We start from the raw sequence: 24,260 nt of genomic DNA on the forward strand, positions 1-24,260 counted from the left end.
GATTTGATTTATATAAGTTGAATGAAACAGGTAAGAGATCTAACGTTGGCAGAAATTAATTATATCACCATCGATATTGAGACCTTTTGGTCTCCTAGTTTGCAGTAGGAAGATCCAAAAGGCCTCTCTGTGCAATAGTCTATTCTCTCTATTACCTCCCCTTGCTTTGGGGGGGACAAGGTCAATGACTTGCCAACTGAAAGTGGAAACATCTTGATTGTGGCAGTGAATGAAGTGTCTGGCCAGATCTGAGCATTCTCTACCATTATTAATGTCATTTAAATGCTCCTTAATTCTGTTCCTCACTTCTCTGGTAGAACAACTTGTGTACTGTACCTTGCAATTGGTACACTCGATTAATGCGTAATGGTAGTGCAGCAGTTGGAACAACAGTCAAGATCATAAACTTTCTGTGTGCATCTTGACTGAAATTGGGATCCAACTTTAGTGTGAGAGCAAGCAATAGACTTGCCATAGTGGCATTTAAAATGTAATTTCATGGTTAACTAGCTGCTTGTTACTGCCTTAGACTTCTTAAGCATACTAGGTGCTACCATGTTGCCGATAGTACAGCCTCTACTTGCCACAAAATTACACCCACTTGAGGCACAGAGGCCCTTTTATCAAGCTCCGTATGGAGCTTGAAGGGCCGTGTTTCTGGTGAGTCTTCAGACTCGCCAGAAACAGCAGTTATGAAGCAGCGGTCTAAAGACCGCTGCTCCATAACCCTGTCTGCCTGCTCTGATGAGGCGGACAGGAATCGCCGCAATTCAACCCGATCTAATACGATCGGGTTGATTGACACCTCCCTGCTGGTGGCCAATTGGCCGCAAGTCAGCAGGGGGCGGCGTTGCACCAGCAGCTCTTGTGAGCTGCTGGTGCAATGCTGAATACGGAGAGCGTATTGCTCTCCGCATTCAGCGAGGTCTTGCGGACCTGATCCGCACTGATGGATCAGGTCCGCAGGACCTATGATAAATAGGCCTCATAGTCTTTAAGACCATCCTCAGCTGTAACTATGGGGAGATGTTTAGAGATTATACCACAAATCTCTTTAAATTGTGGACTAAAAGTGGTTGAAAAAAGAGGTTTGTTTTTATCAAATGCATTTTTAGAACAGCTTTTAACATTACCCATCAAGGATTGTCTTTCAATACGTGAGACCTCTAAAAGTGCTCTATTGAGGGTTTTCAACTTATACCCTCTGTGTATTAACAGCTCTTTCATTTTCTCACTTTCTAACAGGAAATCCGACTCCTCTAAACAATTACGCTTGATACGTATGAAATTACCTTTGGCCCCACCGAAGCCAGTATGGCTAGGGTGACTACTTCTAGCATGTAAAGTAGTGTTCGGGGAGATGGGTTTCCTGTAGAGAGTGCTGGTAATCATTGCCATGTCAGTATTACCTGTTAGAGTGATGTCAAGATAAGGGATACTATGCCTTTCATATTGGTAAGTAAATTGTAAACCAAACTGGTTGGAATTCAAGTAATTGACAAAATAAGGAACCTCCTCCCCAGAACCTATACATATGAGGAGGACGTCGTCAATATAGCATTTATACAATTGTATGGAATCCCTATAGGGATTACCCTCTCCAAAGATGTGGGAGTGCTCCCAAACACCCATGTAAAGGTTAGCATAGGCTGGCGCAAATTTAGCGCCCATAGCAGTCCCATGTCTTTTGTGAAAGAACTCCCCCTCAAATTGAAAATAGTTGTGTTTGAGTAGGAAGTCAAGGGCCCTACAAATGTAATTCCTGAAACAAGGGTCATAATTACTGTATTTGGTCAGAAACCCATCAACTGCTTTCACCCCCAGGCAGTGTGGAATGGCCGAATATAGCCCCATGACATCTATAGTGAGCCAAGAACATTTATCATGCCATTCCAAACTGTCAAGGTTAGACAACAGGTATTTGGTATGCTGTAGGTACGATGGAAGTTGATAGACCAATGGTTGTAAAAGAGATTCAACCCAAGTTGACAAATTCTCAAACATAGATCCGATCCCTGAGACTATAGGTCTTCCTCTCACCTCCTCCAAGGATTTATGAACCTTAGGGAGGTGATGGAAGATAGTGTTACTGGATTAGAGTCCAAAAGAAAATGATAGGCGTCCAAATAAAAAATGCCTTCATAATACCCATCGTCTAGGATATCCAGTAGCTGTCTCTTGAAATTGTCCATGGGATTAGATGACAATCTAGTATAAACCTCTGTGTCACTAAGATGTCTAACAGCTTCAAGGATATAGGTGTCCTTGTTAAGGACAATGATGGAGTCCCCCGTATCTGCCTGTTTAATGGTTATATCATCATATGCCATCAATGTGGATAGTGATTTTTGTAACTCAGGTTTAAGATTAGGGGGGCTCCTATCGTGTTCCTTTGACAATCTTATAAGATCTTCCTCCACTCTGTGGTGGAATGCCTCAAGGAAGGGACCCGTGTCTCTTACAGGATAAAAAATAAAGGAAGGATTGAAATTACCATGGTTAGTTTTAAACATTGAGGGTTCTAGATCTGTACCCTCTGTTAGATCATGCAGGGACAGATAATCACAACTTTCTGAGAAATTAAAAAGATCATAAATCTTGGGTAAAGCATTAGGTTGATAATCAATCTCTACAATGGACAAATCCATTGTAACTAGGTTGTGTTAAGTAGTACTGTTCTTAGCAGTTTAATACCTGTTACTCCCCATATCGGGGGAGGTCTATATGGCCTGCCTGATTACCCTGACAAAGTATCACAACAAGACATGCGGTCTGGGAGCCATGGTAACTAGGTTGTGTTAAGTAGTACTGTTCTTAGCAGTTTAATACCTGTTACTCCCCATATCGGGGGAGGTCTAAATGGCCTGCATGATTACCCTGACAAAATATAACAACAAGACATGCGGTCTGGTACCCATGGTAACTAGGTTGTGTTAAGTAGTACTATTCTTAGTACTTTAATACCTGTTACTCCCCCTATCTGGGGAGGTCTATATGGTCTGCCTGATTACCCTGACAAAATATAACAATAAGACATGCGGTCTGGGACCCATGGTAACTAGGTTGTGTTAAATAGTACTATTCTTAGCACTTTAATCCCTGTAACTCCCCCTATCGGGGGAGGTCTATACAGCCTGCTTGATTACCATGACCAAATATAACAACAAGACATGCGGTCTGGGACCCATGGTAACTAGGTTGTGTTAAGTAGTACTATTCTTAGCACTTTAATCCCTTTTACTCCCCCTATCGGGGGAGGTCTATATGGTCTGCCTGATTACCCTGACAAAATATAACAATAAGACATGCGGTCTGGGACCCATGGTAACTAGGTTGTGTTAAGTAGTACTATTCTTAGCACTTTAATCCCTGTAACTCCCCCTATCGGGGGAGGTCTATACGGCCTGCCTGATTACCCTGACCAAATATAACAACAAGACATGTGGTCTGGGACCCATGGTAACTAGGTTGTGTTAAGTAGTACTATTCTTAGCACTTTAATCCCTGTAACTCCCCCTATCGGGGGAGGTCTATATGGTCTGCCTGATTACCCTGACAAAATATAACAATAAGACATGCGGTCTGGGACCCATGGTAACTAGGTTGTGTTAAGTAGTACTATTCTTAGCACTTTAATCCCCGTAACTCCCCCTATCGGGGGAGGTCTATACGGCCTGCCTGATTACCCTGACCAAATATAACAACAAGACATGCGGTCTGAGACCCATGGTAAGGTTACTTCCTTTTGCACAATAGAGTACAGGTATGGCATCGATTTTAGGAACCCGGAGATAATTTTTAGGAACCGGGAGATGGAAAAAAATGCTTGGACACCCAGTACAGTTCGTTCTCCTTCAGCCTTTTTATAAGAGGGTCCAGGACCCTCAAAAAAAACAACAGCATAAAACACCACATATGCCATCCTTTTGCACAATAGAGTACAGGTATGGCATCCATTTTAGGAACCCGGAGATAATTTTTAGGAACCGGGAGATGGAAAAAGATGCTTGGACAACCAGTACACTTCGTTCTCCTTCAGCCTTTTTATAAGAGGGTCCCAGACCCTCAACAGAAACAACAGCAGGAAACACCACATATGCCATCCTTTTGAACAATCCAGTACAGGTATGGCATCGATTTTAGGAACCCGGAGATAATTTTTAGGAACCGGGAGATGGAAAAAGATGCTTGGACACCCAGTACAGCTCGTTCTCCTTCAGCCTTTTTAGACGAGGGTCCAGGACCCTCAACAGAAACAACAGCATGAAACACCACATATGCCATCCTTTTTAACAATAGAGTACAGGTATGGCATCCATTTTAGGAACCCGGAGATAATTTTTAGGAACCGGGAGATGGAAAAAGATTCTTGGACACCCAGTACAGGTCGTTCTCCTTCAGCCTTTTTAGACGAGGATCCAGGACCCTCAACAGAAACAATAGCATGAAACACCACATATGCCATCCTTTTGAACAATCCAGTACAGGTATGGCATCCATTTTATGAACCCGGAGATAATTTTTAGGAACCGAGAGATGGAAAAAGATGCTTGGACAACCAGTACACTTCGTTCTCCTTCAGCCTTTTTAGACGAGGGTCCAGGACCCTCAACAGAAACAACAGCATGAAACACCACATATGCCATCCTTTTGCACAATAGAGTATAACAATAAGACATGCGGTCTGGGACCCATGGTAACTAGGTTGTGTTAAGTATTACTATTCTTAGCACTTTAATACGTGTTGCTCCCCCTATCGGGTGAGGTCTATATGGCCTGCCCGATTACCCTGACAAAATATAACAACAAGACATGCGGTCTGACACCCATGGTAAGGTTACTTCCTTTTGCACAACAGAGTACAGGTATGGCATCGATTTTAGGAACCCGGAGATAATTTTTAGGAACCGGGAGATGGAAAAAAAAGCTTGGACACCCAGTACAGGTCGTTCTCCTTCAGCCTTTTTATAAGAGGGTCCAGGACCCTCAACAGAAACAACAGCATGAAACACCACATATGCCATCCTTTTGCACAATAGAGTACAGGTATGGCATCCATTTTAGGAACCTGGAGATAATTTTTAGGAACCGGGAGATGGAAAAAGATGCTTGGACACCCAGTACAGCTCGTTCTCCTTCAGCCTTTTTAGACGAGGGTCCAGGACCCTCAACAGAAACAACAGCATGAAACACCACATATGCCATCCTTTTTAACAATAGAGTACAGGTATGGCATCCATTTTAGGAACCCGGAGATAATTTTTAGGAACCGGGAGATGGAAAAAGATGCTTGGACACCCAGTACAGGTCGTTCTCCTTCAGCCTTTTTAGACGAGGGTCCAGGACCCTCAACAGGCACAACAGCATGAAACACCACATATGCCATCCTTTTGAACAATCCAGTACAGATATTGCATCGACTTTAGGAACCCAGAGATAATTTTTAGGAACCGGGAGATGGAAAAAGATGCTTGGACAACCAGTACACTTCGTTCTCCTTCAGCCTTTTTATAAGCGGGTCCCAGACCCTCAACAGAAACAACAGCAGGAAACACCAGATATGCCATCCTTTTGAACAATCCAGTACAGGTATGGCATCGATTTTAGGAACCCGGAGATAATTTTTAGGAACCGGGAGATGGAAAAAGATGCTTGGACACCCAGTAAAGCTCGTTCTCCTTCAGCCTTTTTAGACGAGGGTCCAGGACCCTCAACAGAAACAACAGCATGAAACACCACATATGCCATCCTTTTTAACAATAGAGTACAGGTATGGCATCCATTTTAGGAACCCGGAGATAATTTTTAGGAACCGGGAGATGGAAAAAGATGCTTGGACACCCAGTACAGGTCGTTCTCCTTCAGCCTTTTTAGACGAGGGTTCAGGACCCTCAACAGAAACAACAGCATGAAACACCACATATGCCATCCTTTTGAACAATCCAGTACAGATATTGCATCGACTTTAGGAACCCGGAGATAATTTTTAGGAACCGAGAGATGGAAAAAGATGCTTGGACAACCAGTACACTTCGTTCTCCTTCAGCCTTTTTAGACGAGGGTCCAGGACCCTCAACAGAAACAACAGCATGAAACACCACATATGCCATCCTTTTGCACAATAGAGTATAACAATAAGACATGCGGTCTGGGACCCATGGTAACTAGGTTGTGTTAAGTATTACTATTCTTAGCACTTTAATACATGTTACTCCCCCTATCGGGTGAGGTCTATATGGCCTGCCCGATTACCCTGACAAAATATAACAACAAGACATGCGGTCTGACACCCATGGTAAGGTTAATTCCTTTTGCACAATAGAGTACAGGTATGGCATCGATTTTAGGAACCCGGAGATAATTTTTAGGAACCGGGAGATGGAAAAAAATGCTTGGACACCCAGTACAGGTCGTTCTCCTTCAGCCTTTTTATAAGAGGGTCCAGGACCCTCAACAGAAACAACAGCATGAAACACCACATATGCCATCCTTTTGCACAATAGAGTACAGGTATGGCATCCATTTTAGGAACCCGGAGATAATTTTTAGGAACCGGGAGATGGAAAAAGATGCTTGGACAACCAGTACACTTCGTTCTCCTTCAGCCTTTTTATAAGAGGGTCCCAGACCCTCAACAGAAACAACAGCATGAAACACCACATATGCCATCCTTTTTAACAATAGAGTACAGGTATGGCATCCATTTTAGGAACCCGGAGATAATTTTTAGGAACCGGGAGATGGAAAAAGATGCTTGGACACCCAGTACAGGTCGTTCTCCTTCAGCCTTTTTAGACGAGGGTCCAGGACCCTCAACAGAAACAACAGCATGAAACACCACATATGCCATCCTTTTGAACAATCCAGTACAGGTATGGCATCCATTTTATGAACCCGGAGATAATTTTTAGGAACCGAGAGATGGAAAAAGATGCTTGGACAACCAGTACACTTCGTTCTCCTTCAGCCTTTTTAGACGATGGTCCAGGACCCTCAACAGAAACAACAGCATGAAACACCACATATGCCATCCTTTTGCACAATAGAGTATAACAATAAGACATGCGGTCTGGGACCCATGGTAACTAGGTTGTGTTAAGTATTACTATTCTTAGCACTTTAATACGTGTTACTCCCCCTATCGGGTGAGGTCTATATGGCCTGCCCGATTACCCTGACAAAATATAACAACAAGACATGCAGTCTGACACCCATGGTAAGGTTACTTCCTTTTGCACAACAGAGTACAGGTATGGCATCGATTTTAGGAACCCGGAGATAATTTTTAGGAACCGGGAGATGGAAAAAAAAGCTTGGACACCCAGTACAGGTCTTTCTCCTTCAGCCTTTTTATAAGAGGGTCCAGGACCCTCAACAGAAACAACAGCATGAAACACCACATATGCCATCCTTTTGCACAATAGAGTATAACAATAAGACATGCGGTCTGGGACCCATGGTAACTAGGTTGTTTTAAGTATTACTATTCTTAGCACTTTAATACGTGTTACTCCCCCTATCGGGTGAGGTCTATATGGCCTGCCCGATTACCCTGACAAAATATAACAACAAGACATGCGGTCTGACACCCATGGTAAGGTTAATTCCTTTTGCACAATAGAGTACAGGTATGGCATCGATTTTAGGAACCCGGAGATAATTTTTAGGAACCGGGAGATGGAAAAAAATGCTTGGACACCCAGTACAGGTCGTTCTCCTTCAGCCTTTTTATAAGAGGGTCCAGGACCCTCAACAGAAACAACAGCATGAAACACCACATATGCCATCCTTTTGCACAATAGAGTACAGGTATGTCATCCATTTTAGGAACCCGGAGATAATTTTTAGGAACCGGGAGATGGAAAAAGATGCTTGGACAACCAGTACACTTCGTTCTCCTTCAGCCTTTTTATAAGAGGGTCCCAGACCCTCAACAGAAACAACAGCAGGAAACACCACATATGCCATCCTTTTGAACAATCCAGTACAGGTATGGCATCGATTTTAGGAACCCGGAGATAATTTTTAGGAACCGGGAGATGGAAAAAGATGCTTGGACACCCAGTACAGCTCGTTCTCCTTCAGCCTTTTTAGACGAGGGTCCAGGACCCTCAACAGAAACAACAGCATGAAACACCACATATGCCATCCTTTTTAACAATAGAGTACAGGTATGGCATCCATTTTAGGAACCCGGAGATAATTTTTAGGAACCGGGAGATGGAAAAAGATGCTTGGACACCCAGTACAGGTCGTTCTCCTTCAGCCTTTTTAGACGAGGGTCCAGGACCCTCAACAGAAACAACAGCATGAAACACCACATATGCCATCCTTTTGAACAATCCAGTACAGGTATGGCATCCATTTTATGAACCCGGAGATAATTTTTAGGAACCGAGAGATGGAAAAAGATGCTTGGACAACCAGTACACTTCGTTCTCCTTCAGCCTTTTTAGACGATGGTCCAGGACCCTCAACAGAAACAACAGCATGAAACACCACATATGCCATCCTTTTGCACAATAGAGTATAACAATAAGACATGCGGTCTGGGACCCATGGTAACTAGGTTGTGTTAAGTATTACTATTCTTAGCACTTTAATACGTGTTACTCCCCCTATCGGGTGAGGTCTATATGGCCTGCCCGATTACCCTGACAAAATATAACAACAAGACATGCGGTCTGACACCCATGGTAAGGTTACTTCCTTTTGCACAACAGAGTACAGGTATGGCATCGATTTTAGGAACCCGGAGATAATTTTTAGGAACCGGGAGATGGAAAAAAAAGCTTGGACACCCAGTACAGGTCATTCTCCTTCAGCCTTTTTATAAGAGGGTCCAGGACCCTCAACAGAAACAACAGCATGAAACACCACATATGCCATCCTTTTGCACAATAGAGTACAGGTATGGCATCCATTTTAGGAACCTGGAGATAATTTTTAGGAACCGGGAGATGGAAAAAGATGCTTGGACACCCAGTACAGCTCGTTCTCCTTCAGCCTTTTTAGACGAGGGTCCAGGACCCTCAACAGAAACAACAGCATGAAACACCACATATGCCATCCTTTTTAACAATAGAGTACAGGTATGGCATCCATTTTAGGAACCCGGAGATAATTTTTAGGAACCGGGAGATGGAAAAAGATGCTTGGACACCCAGTACAGGTCGTTCTCCTTCAGCCTTTTTATACGATGGTCCACGACCCCCAACAGGCACAACAGCATGAAACACCACATATGCCATCCTTTTGCACAATAGATTACAGATATGGCATCGATTTTAGGAACCCGGAGATAATTTTTAGGAACCGGGAAATTGAATAAAAAACGTGCTTGGACACCCAGTACAGGTCGTTCTCCTTCAGCCTTTTTATACGATGGTCCTCGACCCTCAACAGGCACAACAGCATGAAACACCACATATGACATCCTTTAGCACAATCGAGTACAGGTATGGCATTGTTTTTAGGAACCCATAGATAATTTTTCGGAACCGTGAGATGGAAAAAGATGCTTGGTCGGTCCTCCTACTTCAAATTTGGGGCACTGTGCGTGCAATCTACTGTGCCACCAGACATGAGTGGTGTGTTAATGACTGTTATGTGCCATTTTTTGGTTTGGGTTTTGTAGCCACAGTGCAGCAGCAGAGGCCAGAAAAATTAGGCATGTCCAAATGCCTGAAAAATTCGGTATTGTTGCAGCCGCTGCTGTAGCAGCGGCCAGAAAAATTGATGTTTGTAAAACAGTTAGAAAGTGCCCTAAAACCTTGCGTCTTGAACACTAGTTGTTGGCGGATAAGTCATGCAAGTCATCCTGCATTCTAAGAAAAAATACGCCAGCGTGTGTACCATTTGTAGCCCAAGGCAGCTCATCTCATCATCAGGTCTTTTTTACTCAAATGTATCGCCCAATGTCAGTCCCTTCGGGATCCATCCCTCATTCATTTTAATAAAGGTGAGATAATCAAGACTTTTTTGACCTAGGCGACTTCTCTTCTCAGTGACAAAACCTCCTGCTGCACTGAAGGTCCTTTCTGACAGGACACTTGAAGCGGGGCAGGCCAGAAGTTCGATTGCAAATTGGGATAGCTCAGGCCACAGGTCAAGCCTGCACACCCAGTAGTCAAGGGGTCCATCGCTCCTCAGAGTGTCGAGATCCGTAGTTAATGCTAGGTAGTCTGCTACCTGTCGGTTGAGTCTTTCTCTGAGGCTGGATCCCGAAAGGCTCTGGCGATGCATAGGAGTTAAAAAGGTCCGCATGTCCTCCATCAACAACACGTCAGGAAAGCATCCTGTCCTTGCCGCCGTGGTCGTGGGAGGAGGAGGAGGATTACTTTCATTGCTTCCCCTGTTAGATTCCCGTTGTGCTGTGACATCACCCTTATACGCTGTGTAAAGCATAGTTTTTAATTTATTTTTGAACTGCTCCATCCTTTCCGACTTGCAGGAATTTGGTAACATTTCACTCACTTTATGCTTATACCGGGGGTCTAGTAGCATGGACACCCAGTACAGGTCATTCTCCTTCAGCTTTTTTATACGAGGGTCCCTCAACAGGCACGACAGCATGAAAGACCCCATTTGCACAAGGTTGGATGCCGAGCTAATCATGTCCCGTTCCTCGTCCTCACTGATGTCACTGAAGGTATCTTCTTCCCCCCAGCCACGTACAACACCACGGGTACCAGATAGGTGACAACAACGAGCACCCTGGGATGCCTGTTGTGCTTGGTCTTCCTCCTCCTCCTCAAAGCCACATTCCTCCTCTGACTCCTCTTCCTCACAATCCTCTTCCTGCATTGCCACAGGTCCAGCAAGCAATGCTGATAAGGCTGTTTCTGGTGGTGATGGACACCACAACTCTTCCTCTTCACGCTCATCTACGGCCTGATCCAGCACTCTTCGCAGGGCATGCTCCAGGAAGAAAACAAATGGTATGATGTCGCTGATGGTGCCTTCGGTGCGACTGACAAGGTTTGTCACCTCCTCAAAAGGACGCATGAGCCTACAGGCATTGCGCATGAGTGTCCAGTAATTTGGCAAAAAAAATCCCCAGCTCCCCAGAGGCTGTCCTAGCACCCCGGTCATACAAATACTCATTAACAGCTTTTTCTTGTTGGAGCAGGCGGTCAAACATTAGGAGTGTTGAATTCCAACGTGTCGGGCTGTCGCAAATCAAGCGCCTCACTGGCAGGTTGTTTCGACGCTGGATATCGGACAAGTGCGCCATGGCCGTGTAGGAATGCCTGAAATGACCACACACCTTCCTGGCCTGCTTCAGGACGTCCTGTAAGCCTGGGTACTTATGCACAAAGCGTTGTACAATCAGATTACACACATGTGCCATGCACGGCACATGTGTCAACTTGCCCAATTTCAATGCCGCCACCAAATTACTTCCATTGTCAGAAACAACCTTGCCAATCTCCAGTTGGTGCGGAGTCAGCCACTGATCCACCTGTGCATTCAGGGCGGACAGGAGTGCTGGTGCGGTGTGACTCTCGGCTTTCAGGCAAGTCAACCCCAAGACGGCGTGACACTGCCGTATCCGGGATGTTGAATTGTACCTGGGGAGCTGGGGGATGCCGTTGATGTGGAGCAAGATGCAACAGCAGAAGAGGACTCAGCCGAGGAAGAGGTTATGGAAGAGGATGGAGTAGCGGTGTCGGTCTCGGTGTCACCAACTCCTCTGCAGAGCCACGCATTCAATGCTTGTCAGCCGTCAGCAGGTTTACCCAATGCGCAGTGTAGGTGATATACCTGCCCTGACCATGCTTTGCAGACCAGCTATCAGTGGTCATATGGACCCTTGCCCCAATGCTGTGTGCCAGACATGCCATTACTTCCTTTCGCACAATCGAGTACAGGTTTGGGATTGCCTTTTGTGAAAAAAAATTTCGGCCAGGTACCTTCCACTGCGGTGTCCCAATAGATACAAATTTTTTGAAAGCCTCAGACTCCACCAGCTTGTATGGTAAAATCTGGCGGGCTAAGAGTTCAGACAAGCCAGCTGTCAGACGCCGGGCAAGGGGGTGACTTTGGGAAATTGGCTTCTTACGCTCAAACATGTCCTTGACAGACACCTGACTGTGGGCAGATGACCAGGAACTGCTACGTAAGAGAGACTGAGTGGAGGATGGTTGAGAGTGGGCAAGGAGGACAGCAGTGGTTGAAGATGCTGGACCAGGAGGAGGAGGGCGGCTTTGAGTTTGTGTGCTGCTTCTACTCATGTGTTCTTCCCATCGGCGTTTGTGATGTGAGACCATGTGCCTTCGCAAAGCAGTTGTACCTAGGTGGGTGTTGGACTTCCCACGACTCAGTTTCTTTTGGCACAGGTTGCAAATGGCATCGCTGTTGTCAGAGGCAGACACACACAAAAAATGCCACACTGCTGAGCTCTGCGATGATGGCATTCTGGTGGTGTCAACAGCATGCGTTGATTGGTGTCGGCGTGCTGTCTGGCTGACCCCGGGTGTCGATGCATGCTGTCTGACTGTGCCACTAGCTCCTTGCCACGACCTCCCCCTGCTTCCAACTCGTCTCCTCCTCTCTGTCTCCCCATCTGAACTTTCCCCCTCTTCTTCTTCTCTTCTAGCGGGCACCCACGTGACATCCACGGACACATCATCATGAACCGCTTCACTTGTATCTGACACATCAACAAAGGAAGCAGCAGCGGGTACAAGATCATCATCATCATCACACTGTACCTCCATGTCTGTAATGCTGCCTGACTGAGTAATATCACTGTTATCTACATCCTCTGTCAATGATGGTTGCGCATCACTCATTTCTTCCAAATGATGTGTCAATTACTCCTCTGACAGATCAAGTGAAGCAGCTGTGGTGCTAGTGTTGGTGGTGGCGACAGGCGGGCAAGTGGCACTGGTCACTTGAGAGGTGCCCAAAGCACAGCTGGAGGTGGATGGTGCATCAAGGTTAGGACTAGGAGCGGAAGCTGTAGAAGATTGGGTGTCCTGTGTTAGACATTCAACTAGGTCCTCCTCAGAACTTTTCGCGTCCCTGGCACCTGGCCTCTGAACAATGTGCATATTTGTAGGGTCTAAAGGAATCACAGCACCACGACCACGACGGCACCTGCGGGGTGGCCTGCCTCTGCCTGTCATTTTTTTTTAAATGTACACTTACAATTCTATTAAACAAATTATGAGTGGTGGCACTGGGCAAGTGGGCACAGTATACACTGTGAGCCTGACACAAAAAAGCAGACTGATGTTTCAAAGTCAAAAATGTTTATTTTTTAAATATTAAAAGTACTGTGACAACAAATATGATTGGTGGCACTAGTTGGCTAGTGGGTCTGGCACACACACTGGCAGGCAGAAAACTGCAATTCAATTGCACTAGCAGACTGATGATTCACAGTCAACAAAGTTTTAATTTTAAATTTTAACACTACTGTAATAACAAATATGATTGGTGGCACTAGTTGGCAAGTGGGCCTGGCACATACGCTGACAGGCAGGCAACTGAAATTCAATTGCACTAGCAGACTGATGATTCACAGTCAAAAAAGTTTTTATTGTAAATATTTACACTACTGTTATAACAAATATGATTGGTGGCACTAGTTGGCAAGTGGGCCTGGCACACACGCTGGTAGGAAGGCAACTGCAATTAGATTACACTAGATGACTGATGTTTCACAGTCAAAAAAGTTTTTATTTTAAATATTTACAATACTGTCATAACAAATATGATTGGTGGCACTAGTTGGCAAGTGGGCCTGGCACACACACTGGCAGGCAGGCAACTGCAATTCAATGGCACTAGCAGACTGATGATTCACAGTCAAAAAAGTTTTTATTTAAAATATTTACAATACTGTTATAACAAATATGATTGGTGGCACTAGTTGGCTAGTGGGCCTGGCACACACGCTGGCAGGCAGGAAACTGCAATTCAATTGCACTAGCAGACTGATGATTCACAGTCAAAACAGTTTTAATTTTAAATATTAACACTACTGTAATAACAAATATGATTGGTGGCACTAGTTGGCAAGTGGGCCTGGCACACACGCTGGCAGGCAGGCAACTGCAATTCAATTGCACTAGCAGACTGATGATTCACAGTGTAAAATGTTTTTCTTTTAAATATTTACAATACTGTTAGAACAAATATGATTGGTGGCACTAGTTGGCAAGTGGGCCTGGCACACACGCTGGCAGGCAGGCAACTGCAATTCAATTGCACTAGCAGACTGATGATTCACAGTCAAAAAAGTTTTGATTTTAAATATTTTCAAAACTGTTATAACAAATATGATTGGTGGCAATAGTTGGCAGCAAGTGGGCCTGGCACACACGCTGGTAGGCAGGCAGGCAACTTCAATTAGATTACACTAGCAGAGTGATCTTTCACAGTCAAAAAATATATTTTTTAAATATTTACACTACTGTTATAACAAATATGATTGGTGGCACTAGTTGGCAAGTGGGGCTGGCCACACGCTGGCAGGCAGGCAACTGCAATTCAATTGCACTAGCAGACTGATGATTCACAGTGTAAAATGTTTTTATTTTAAATATTTACAATACTGTTATAACAAATATGATTGGTGGCACTAGTTGGCAAGTGGGCCTGGCACACACGCTGGCAGGCAGGCAACTGCAATTCAATGGCACTAGCAGACTGATGATTCACAGTCAAAAAAGTTTTTTTTTTAAATATTTACACTACTGTTATAACAAATATGATTTGTGGCACTAGTTGGAAAGTGGGCCTGGCACACACGCTGGCAGAAAGGCAACTGCAATTAAATAACAATAGCAGACTGATGTAAAAGTTTTTTTTTAAAAAAGTTACACTAATGTTACAACAGATAGGAGTGATGGCACTCAGGATAGAAGTAGGCACAGTATGTGCTGGCAGCCTGACACACAGGCTGGCACTAGTGGCAGGCTGGCCTGGCAACTAAAATTAAATAACACTAGAAGACTGATGTAAAAGTTTTTTTTACAAAATTTAAACTAATGTGAGACTTCCGGTGGGCGGAGCAACCGAATGGCAGCAAGAAGAAGGAGCTCTGCATAACGACTCTGAAAATAATCAATTATTAGCTGCCACCGGCTAACCCACGCTATTTTTCTTGCTGAGTAGGCACCCTGACATAAGCAGGCACTTGCTGCAGCCGAAACCTGATGCGTGAAGGGCCCTACATCACGCCCTTGCCCCTGAGAAGTGACTGTACTTTAAACTGAAAAGGCCGTTTGCCGTTGTGGGGCAAATTCTGCTGCCACGTTGTATATAGTTCCACTCTTTTTCTACTCCTGGTCACCCTTGACTTAAAAAAAAAAGAACAACCACTCTTTGTAGTGTTGTCAAATTCCTGCCATCATAATCTACACACTCTCCTTACTAGTTGGGGCACCCCTTAACCCTGCGCCATTGATATATCCTACATTAAAACTGCAAAAACGGATGCCAGACTTCTGCAGGACCTGAGTGACATTTTCCTACCTAAGCTAGATAGGCTCCTTTCCTCATGCACGGAGCTATATACATTAGTCAAAATGGCGGAACAACCTCTACTGCGAGAGATATCCACCTCTGAGCAACAGGATTCTGCCACGCAGACCATACCGGATAACATCACATACTACTCACGGAAAGTTGAACACAGCCCACAGTGACAGCTTCACTGCAACTGAGAGAAACAGAAGTGTTGTCGAGACTGTGAGCAACCTATCTTCAGCTGAGGGAACCAGAGGCGATCAAGGATCTACTCTCTGACTTTGCAGAAAGCCCATTGCCGCATTATCCTCCCAGAAGCCAGCTGTGATTGCCGGTAGCAGAAGTAACCTTAGAATCTTCTTCACCATGCATTCTAAGATGCCTAATACCAATCGTAGGAGACCTGACCCAATTTTGGTATAGTATACGGGTTCTTTGTATTCTGGCACCCTCACACTACTATGAACTCACGGGAGTCGGTTAGGCTGTGAGAGGAATCCTACTTGCAGATGGCATTGAGCAGAGTGAGGGAGTTGAGTGCAGCGGACCACATTATGCTACTGATGCCCTTAAATATACAGTTGATTCCATACAAAAGAAAGCTATATAATAACTATCAGAACAGTGGTGATGGACATTGCTAGTTGGGATGACAGGTTTGATCCCAATTGTTGCAACGGATGGGTGTCTGTGCTGTAATTACCTATGTTATTTTATCTTTGTTTGTGTACATCCCGCCTAGTTTACACTCACCTGTATTTCTCGGAAGGGAAAAAACAAAAAAGTTTATTTAAACTGTTGCACAATTCTAATGCTATTTAATCTTTCTCAGTGTAAAATGCTCCCTATATATCACACGTAATACTGCAATGTAAGTCTATTCGCACCTAGATTTCTATTTCTGGTAGCAACGCTATTAGGTTCTGTTTTTGTTCCCATGCACTATGTATATAGTCTGCTGATATTAATCTGGTTGCATACGGCTCTAAAATGTTTAACAACTTTAACTTTGCTAGGATTCTCTTATGGTTTTTTCAGCCTTGACATTTGTTTGTTTCTGAGCTCATTAGGTAAATATCCACACTGTTTAATATTGAAACTACAATTCCAGTTATAACCCTTAGCTTGCAGGCTCACTGTCTGTTACTAGACCTTAGAAAGCCACTGATATTATGAGGCTGATTCAACATGGACACCACGTTTCAGGCATTTTCCCATAGTTTAGGCACATTGATGCATAATCCCGACGCAGTTTAACATTGATGGTTCAAAAGATATGTAATTTTAGTTTACAATAGTACTGGCTCAGACAGAGAAGGTCTTTATATATGCTGGATCTTACTGAGTATTTATGATGCTCTCATAAGTTTATTGTTTGCAACGTTTGCTATGGCAGTTTATTATAATCTCTCCACACCTAACTTGTACATATCTTCATAAAAATCTGCACGAGTACTTACATATTCTCTCACTAAAGTAAGCCTCCCTCTCACATTAAGCCTCTGTCTCCCTTAATGCTCACACTGACCCTGGTATTTAGTACACTACAGATCTCAGAAATAGAATCAGATTTTACCACTCTAACATATCCGTGCTGGAAGTTCTGTATTATTTTCTATGGCCTAGATTTGGAGTTTAGCGGTAGCCGTGAAAACCAGCGTTAGAGGCTCCTAACGCTGGTTTTAGGCTACCTCCGGTATTTGGAGTCATTAAAAAAAGGGTCTAACGCTCACTTTTCAGCCGCGACTTTTCCATACCGCAGATCCCCTTACGTAAATTGCGTATCCTATCTTTTCAATGGGATTTTTCTAACTCCGGTATTTAGAGTCGTGTCTGAAGTGAGCGTTAGAAATCTAACGACAAAACTCCAGCCGCAGAAAAAAGTCAGTAGTTAAGAGCTTTCTGGGCTAACGCTGGTTCATAAAGCTCTTAAATACTGTACTCTAAAGTACACTAACACCCATAAACTACCTATGTACCCCTAAACCGAGGTCCCCCCACATCGCCGCCACTCGATTACATTTTTTTAACCCCTAATCTGCCGACCGCCACCTACGTTATACTTATGTACCCCTAATCTGCTGCCCCTAACACCGCCGACCCCTATATTATATTTATTAACCGCTAATCTGCCCCCCACAACGTCGCCGCCAGCTACCTACACTTATTAACCCCTAATCTGCCGTCCGCACGCCGCCGCCAGCTACATTATAGCTATGTACCCCTAATCTGCTGCCCTAACATCGCCGACCCCTATATTATATTTATTAACCCCTAACCTGCCCCCCACAACGTCGCAGCCAGCTACCTACAATAATTAACCCCTAATCTGCCAACCACAAAGCGCCGCCACCTACGTTATACTTATGTACCCCTAATCTGCTGCCCCTAACACCGCCGACCCCTATATTATATTTATTAACCCCTAATCTGCCCCCCTCAATGTCGCCTCCACCTGCCTACACTTATTAACCCCTAATCTGCCGAGCGGACCGCACCGCTATTATTATAAAGTTATTAACCCCTAATCCGCCTCACTAACCCTATAATAAATAGTATTAACCCCTAATCTGCCCTCCCTAACATCGCCGACACCTAACTTCAATTATTAACCCCTAATCTGCCGACTGGAGCTCACCGCTATTCTAATAAATGTATTAACCCCTAAAGCTAAGTCTAACCCTAACACTAACACCCCCCTAAATTAAATATAATTTACATCTAACGAAATTAATTATCTCTTATTAAATAAATTATTCCTATTTAAAGCTAAATACTTACCTGTAAAATAAATCCTAATATAGCTACACTATAAATTATAATTATATTATAGCTATTTTAGGATTAATATTTATTTTACAGGTAACTTTGTAATTATTTTAACCAGGTACAATAGCTATTAAATAGTTAATAACTATTTAATAGTTACCTAGTTAAAATAATAACAAAATTACCTGTAAAATAAATCCTAACCTAAGTTACAATTAAACCTAACACTACACTATCAATAAATTAATTAAATAAAATACCTATAATTATCTACAATTAAACCTAACACTACACTATCAATAAATAAATTAAATACAATTCCTACAAATAAATACAATGAAATAAACTAACTAAAGTACAAAAAATAAAAAAGAACTAAGTTACAAAAAATAAAAATTTTTTTACAAACATAAGGAAAATCTTACAACAATTTTAAACTAATTACACCTACTCTAAGCCCCCTAATAAAATAACAAAGCCCCCCAAAATAAAAAATGCCCGACCCTATTCTAAATTACTAAAGTTCAAAGCTCTTTTACCTTACCAGCCCTGAACAGGGCCCTTTGCGGGGCATGCCCCAAAGAATTCAGCTCTTTTGCCTGTAAAAAAAAAATACAATACCCCCCCCCAACATTACAACCCACCACCCACATACCCCTAATCTAACCCAAACCCCCCTTAAATAAACCTAACACTAAGCCCCTGAAGATCATCCTACCTTGTCTTCACCATACCAGGTTCACCGATCCGTCCTGGCTCCAAAATCTTCATCCAACCCAAGCGGGGGCTGGCGATCCATCATCCGGCGGCTGAAGAGGTCCAGAAGAGGCTCCAAAGTCTTCATCCTATCCGGGAAGAAGAGTAGATCCGGACCGGCAACCATCATCTTCCAAGCGGCATCTTCTATCTTCATCCGATGAGGACCGGCTCCATCCTGAAGACCTCCACCGCGGACCCATCTTCATCCGGCGACGTCCAACTGAAGAATGACGGTTCCTTTAAGGGACGTCATCCAAGATGGCGTCCCTCGAATTCCGATTGGCTGATAGGATTCTATCAGCCAATCGGAATTAAGGTAGGAATATTCTGATTGGCTGATGGACTTGATTCCATCAGCCAATCAGAATATTCCTACCTTAATTCCGATTGGCTGATAGAATCCTATCAGCCAATCGGAATTCGAGGGACGCCATCTTGGATGACGTCCCTTAAAGGAACCGTCATTCTTCAGTTGGACGTTGCCGGATGAAGATGGGTCTGCGGTGGAGGTCTTCAGGATGGAGCCGGTCCTCATCGGATGAAGATAGAAGATGCCGCTTGGAAGATGATGGTTGCCGGTCCGGATCTACTCTTCTTCCCGGATAGGATGAAGACTTTGGAGCCTCTTCTGGACCTTTTCAGCCGTCGGATGATGGATGTCTAGCCCCCGCTTGGGCTTAGATGAAGATATCGGAGCCTGGAACGGAAGGTCATACCTGGCATGGTGAAGACAAGGTAGGATGATCTTCAGGGGCTTAGTGTTAGGTTTATTTAAGGGGGGTTTGGGTTATATTAGGGGTATGTGGGTGGTGGGTTGTAATGTTGGGGGGGGGGGTATTGTATGTTTTTTTTTACAGGCAAAAGAGCTGAATTCTTTGGGGCATGCCCCGCAAAGGGCCCTGTTCAGGGCTGGTAAGGTAAAAGAGCTTTGAACTTTAGTAATTTAGAAAAGGGTAGGGCATTTTTTATTTTGGGGGGCTTTGTTATTTTATTAGGGGGCTTAGAGTAGGTGTAATTAGTTTAAAATTGTTGTAAGATTTTCCTTATGTTTGTAAATATTTTTTTATTTTTTGTAACTTAGTTCTTTTTTATTTTTTGTACTTTAGTTAGTTTATTTCATTGTAGTTATTTGTAGATATTGTATTTAATTAATGTATTGATAGTGTAGTGTTAGGTTTAATTGTAGGTAATTGTAGATATTTTATTTAATTAATTTAATGATAGTGTAGTGTTAGGTTTAATTGTAACTTAGGTTAGGATTTATTTTACAGGTAATTTTGTTATTATTTTAACTAGGTAAATATTAAATAGTTATTAACTATTTAATAGCTATTGTACCTGGTTAAAATAATTACAAAGTTACCTGTAAAATAAATATTAATCCTAAAATAGCTATAATATAATTCTAATTTATAGTGTAGCTATATTAGGATTTATTTTACAGGTAAGTATTTAGCTTTAAATAGGAATAATTTATTTAATAAGAGTTAATTTATTTCGTTAGATTTAAATTATATTTAACTTAGGGGGGTGTTAGTGTAAGGGTTAGACTTAGCTTTAGGGGTTAATACATTTATTAGAATAGCGGTGAGCTCCAGTCGGCAGATTAGGGGTTAATGTTTGAAGTTAGGTGTCGGCGATGTTAGGGAGGGCAGATTAGGGGTTAATACTATTTATTATAGGGTTAGTGAGGCGGATTAGGGGTTAATAACTTTATTATAGTAACGCTCAGGTCCGGTCGGCAGATTAGGGGTTAATAAGTGTAGGCAGGTGGAGGCGACGTTGTGGGGGGCAGATTAGGGGTTAATAAATATAATATAGGTGTCGGCGGTGTTAGGGGCAGCAGATTAGGGGTACATAGGGATAATGTAAGTAGCGGCGGTTTACGGAGCGGCAGATTAGGGGTTAATAATAATATGCAGGGGTCAGCGATAGCGGGGTTGGCAGATTAGGGGTTAATAAGTGTAAGGCTAGGGGTGTTTAGACTCGGGGTACATGTTAGAGTGTTAGGTGCAGACGTAGGAAGTGTTTCCCCATAGCAAACAATGGGGCTGCGTTAGGAGCTGAACGCGGCTTTTTTGCAGGTGTTAGGTTTTTTTTCAGCTCAAACAGCCCCATTGTTTCCTATGGGGGAATCGTGCACGAGCACGTTTTTGAGGCTGGCCGCGTCCATAAGCAACTCTGGTATCGAGAGTTGCAGTTGCGTTAAATATGCTCTACGCTCCTTTTTTGGAGCCTAACGCAGCCTTTCTGTGGACTCTCAATACCAGAGTTATTTTTATGGTGCGGCCAGAAAAAAGCCAGCGTTAGCTACGCGGGTCCTTACCGACAAAACTCTAAATCTAGACGTAAATTCTAATTCTTTGTAAAATGAGTGGATCGTTATTCTCTGAGGGCCTCTAGTGGCTACTTTGGTATTGCAGCACACTTTCTTTAGCTCTGAGTTACGATCATCTAACAGCAATTTATTGTAAGATTCTGCTCAACCTGACACCTATATGGAAACAGGGGGATGGTGTAAGACAGATAATACCTTGGCTACCCTGCATTTTAATTTAAAAAATTTTTTTAACTTTCATATTTATTTAAACTATGCTGAGCACTTTTGCAATTCTTTCACTGTAATTTATTTATTGGCTAAATGGCAATATTAGAGAATGCAATAGCCGTCTGTTCGCAACAGTGTTTCAGAAAATAGTCAGAATGAATTTGTTAACTTAACTAAAAGCAATTAGGTATAGTTTCTCAGCTGTGTCATCATAACCCAGATCAGCTACTTAAATTTGGGACATTCCACCTCCTTACATATAAAACTGCACTATAGTCTATTATACATTCCATGGTTTGTTCTATTATGCTGTTTTTGTTTGGTTTACACAAAACTAAAACCCCAACAATGTGGTACAGGTGAGTACATATGCTAGAACATTCTCTAACCCATATAAGCCTTTTGCAGACCTCAATACAAATATGAGCACTGTATGCTACTATATCTGATAGAATTGCGTTGTTGTATATCGTATTGCATTAGCAATTTTATATTATCTTACACTCTTAATGCCTCCTCCCACTTCCGTAGAAGCATTCTGATTTAAGCCGCAGATTTACGTAAAATAGTATTTGGCTAATAAGATGGATCCTATCATTGTTTTCTATAGCCCAGGTACATATGGAAACTGCTTGGCACCTTAATATGCTATCCCATACCTCTTGAAACTCTGTTACTAACATAGATTGGGGCACTGTGCATTATGCTAATCGTACTGTGATTCTCAGCATTTTTGTGGAGGGGACTACTTATTTCTTGTTTGTGTGATTGGACTTGTTTGTTTGTTTGTTTGTTTGGTTTGTGTGCCTATATTTTATGTTAGATTAGGTTTTTTTTTTTTTGGTTTTTTTTTGTTAGTTTACAAAAAAATAAAAACCCCAACAGTGTGGTACAAGTGATTACATATGCTAGACTTCTCTAAACCGTATAAAGCTTCCGCAGACTTCAATACAAATATGAACGCTGTATGCTATTATATCTGATAAAGTTGCGTGGTTGTATATCATATTGCCTTATCAATTTTATATTATCTTACCGCACCCTGCGTGGTGTGTCATTGATTTGTATCTTACCACTGTACCATTTGTTGGTTATAAATAAAAATGTAAAAAAAAAATTTAAACTAATGTTACACCAGATAGGAGTGGTGGACTGGCACTGAGGATGGAAGTAGGCACAGTATATGCTGGCAACCTGACACACAGGCTGGCACTAATGGCAGCCAGGCTGGCCTGGCAACTAAAATTAAATAACACTAGAAGAGGACTGATGTAAAAATTTTACCACCAGATATAAGTGGTGGAAAAAAGAGCTATTAATCACACTATATGATGTGGGCCTGACACACAGGCCTGATGGAAAATGAAATTAGATTACACTAGCAAAATGATGTAAAAGGTTTTTTTTTATTTAAAATAATGTTAACCAGATATCAGTGGTGGCACTGAAGAATTAATCACAGTATATGATGTGAGCCTGACACACAGGCCTGATAGAAAATGAAATTAGATTACACTAGCAAAATTATGTAAAAGTTTTTTTTTAATTTACAATAATGTTAAGCAGATATCAGTGGTGGCAGAGAGCAATTAACCACAGTAGATGATGTGTGAGCCTGACACACAGGCCTGATAGAAAATGAAAATAGATTACACTAGCAAAATGATTTAAAAGTTTTTTTGTTTAAATTTACAATAATGATTGTTAAGCAGATATCAGTGGTGGCACAGAAAAATTAACCACAGTATATGCTATGTGAGCATGACACACAGGCCTGATAGAAAATGAAATTAGATTACACTAGCAAAATGATTTAAAAATTTTTTTTTTTAATTTACACTAATGATTGTTAAGCAGATATCAGTGGTGACACAGAGCAATTAACCACAGTCTATGCTGTGTGAGCCTGACACACAGGCCTGATAGAATATGAAATTAGATTACACAAGCAAAATGATTTAAAAGTTTTTTTGTTTAAATTTACAATAATGATTGTTAAGCAGATATCAGTGGTGGCACAGAAAAATTAACCACAGTATATGCTATGTGGGCATGACACACAGGCCTGATAGAAAATGAAATTAGATTACACTAGCAAAATGATTTAAAGTTTTTTTTTTAAATTGACACTAATGATTGTTAAGCAGATATCAGTGGTGACACAGAGCAATTAACCACAGTCTATGCTGTGTGAGCCTGACACACAGGCCTGATAGAATATGAAATTAGATTACACTAGCAAAATGATTTAAAAGTTGTTTTTTTTTTAAATTTACAATAGTGTTAAGCAGATATGAGTGGTTGCTGGCACAGCAATTAACCACAGTATATGCTGTGTGAGACTGACACACAGGCCTGATAGAAAATGAAATTAGATTACACTAGCAAAATGATTTAAACGTTTTTTTGTTTAAATTTACACTAATGTTAAGCAGATATGAGTGGTGGCTGGCACAGAGCAATTAACCACAGTATATGCTGTGTGAGCCTGAGACACGGGCCTGATAGAAAATTAAATTAGATTACACTAGCAAAATGATTTAAAAGTAGTTTTTTTAAAATTTACAATAATGTTAAGCAGATATGAGTGGTGGCTGGCACAGCAATTAACCACAGTATATGCTGTGTAAGCCTGACACACAGGCCTGATAGAAAATGAAATTAGATTACACTAGCAAAATGATTTAAAAGTTTTTTTGTT

This window comes from Bombina bombina, chromosome 9, assembly GCF_027579735.1.
Source record: "Bombina bombina isolate aBomBom1 chromosome 9, aBomBom1.pri, whole genome shotgun sequence".
In the NCBI taxonomy this organism is placed as follows: domain Eukaryota; kingdom Metazoa; phylum Chordata; class Amphibia; order Anura; family Bombinatoridae; genus Bombina; species Bombina bombina.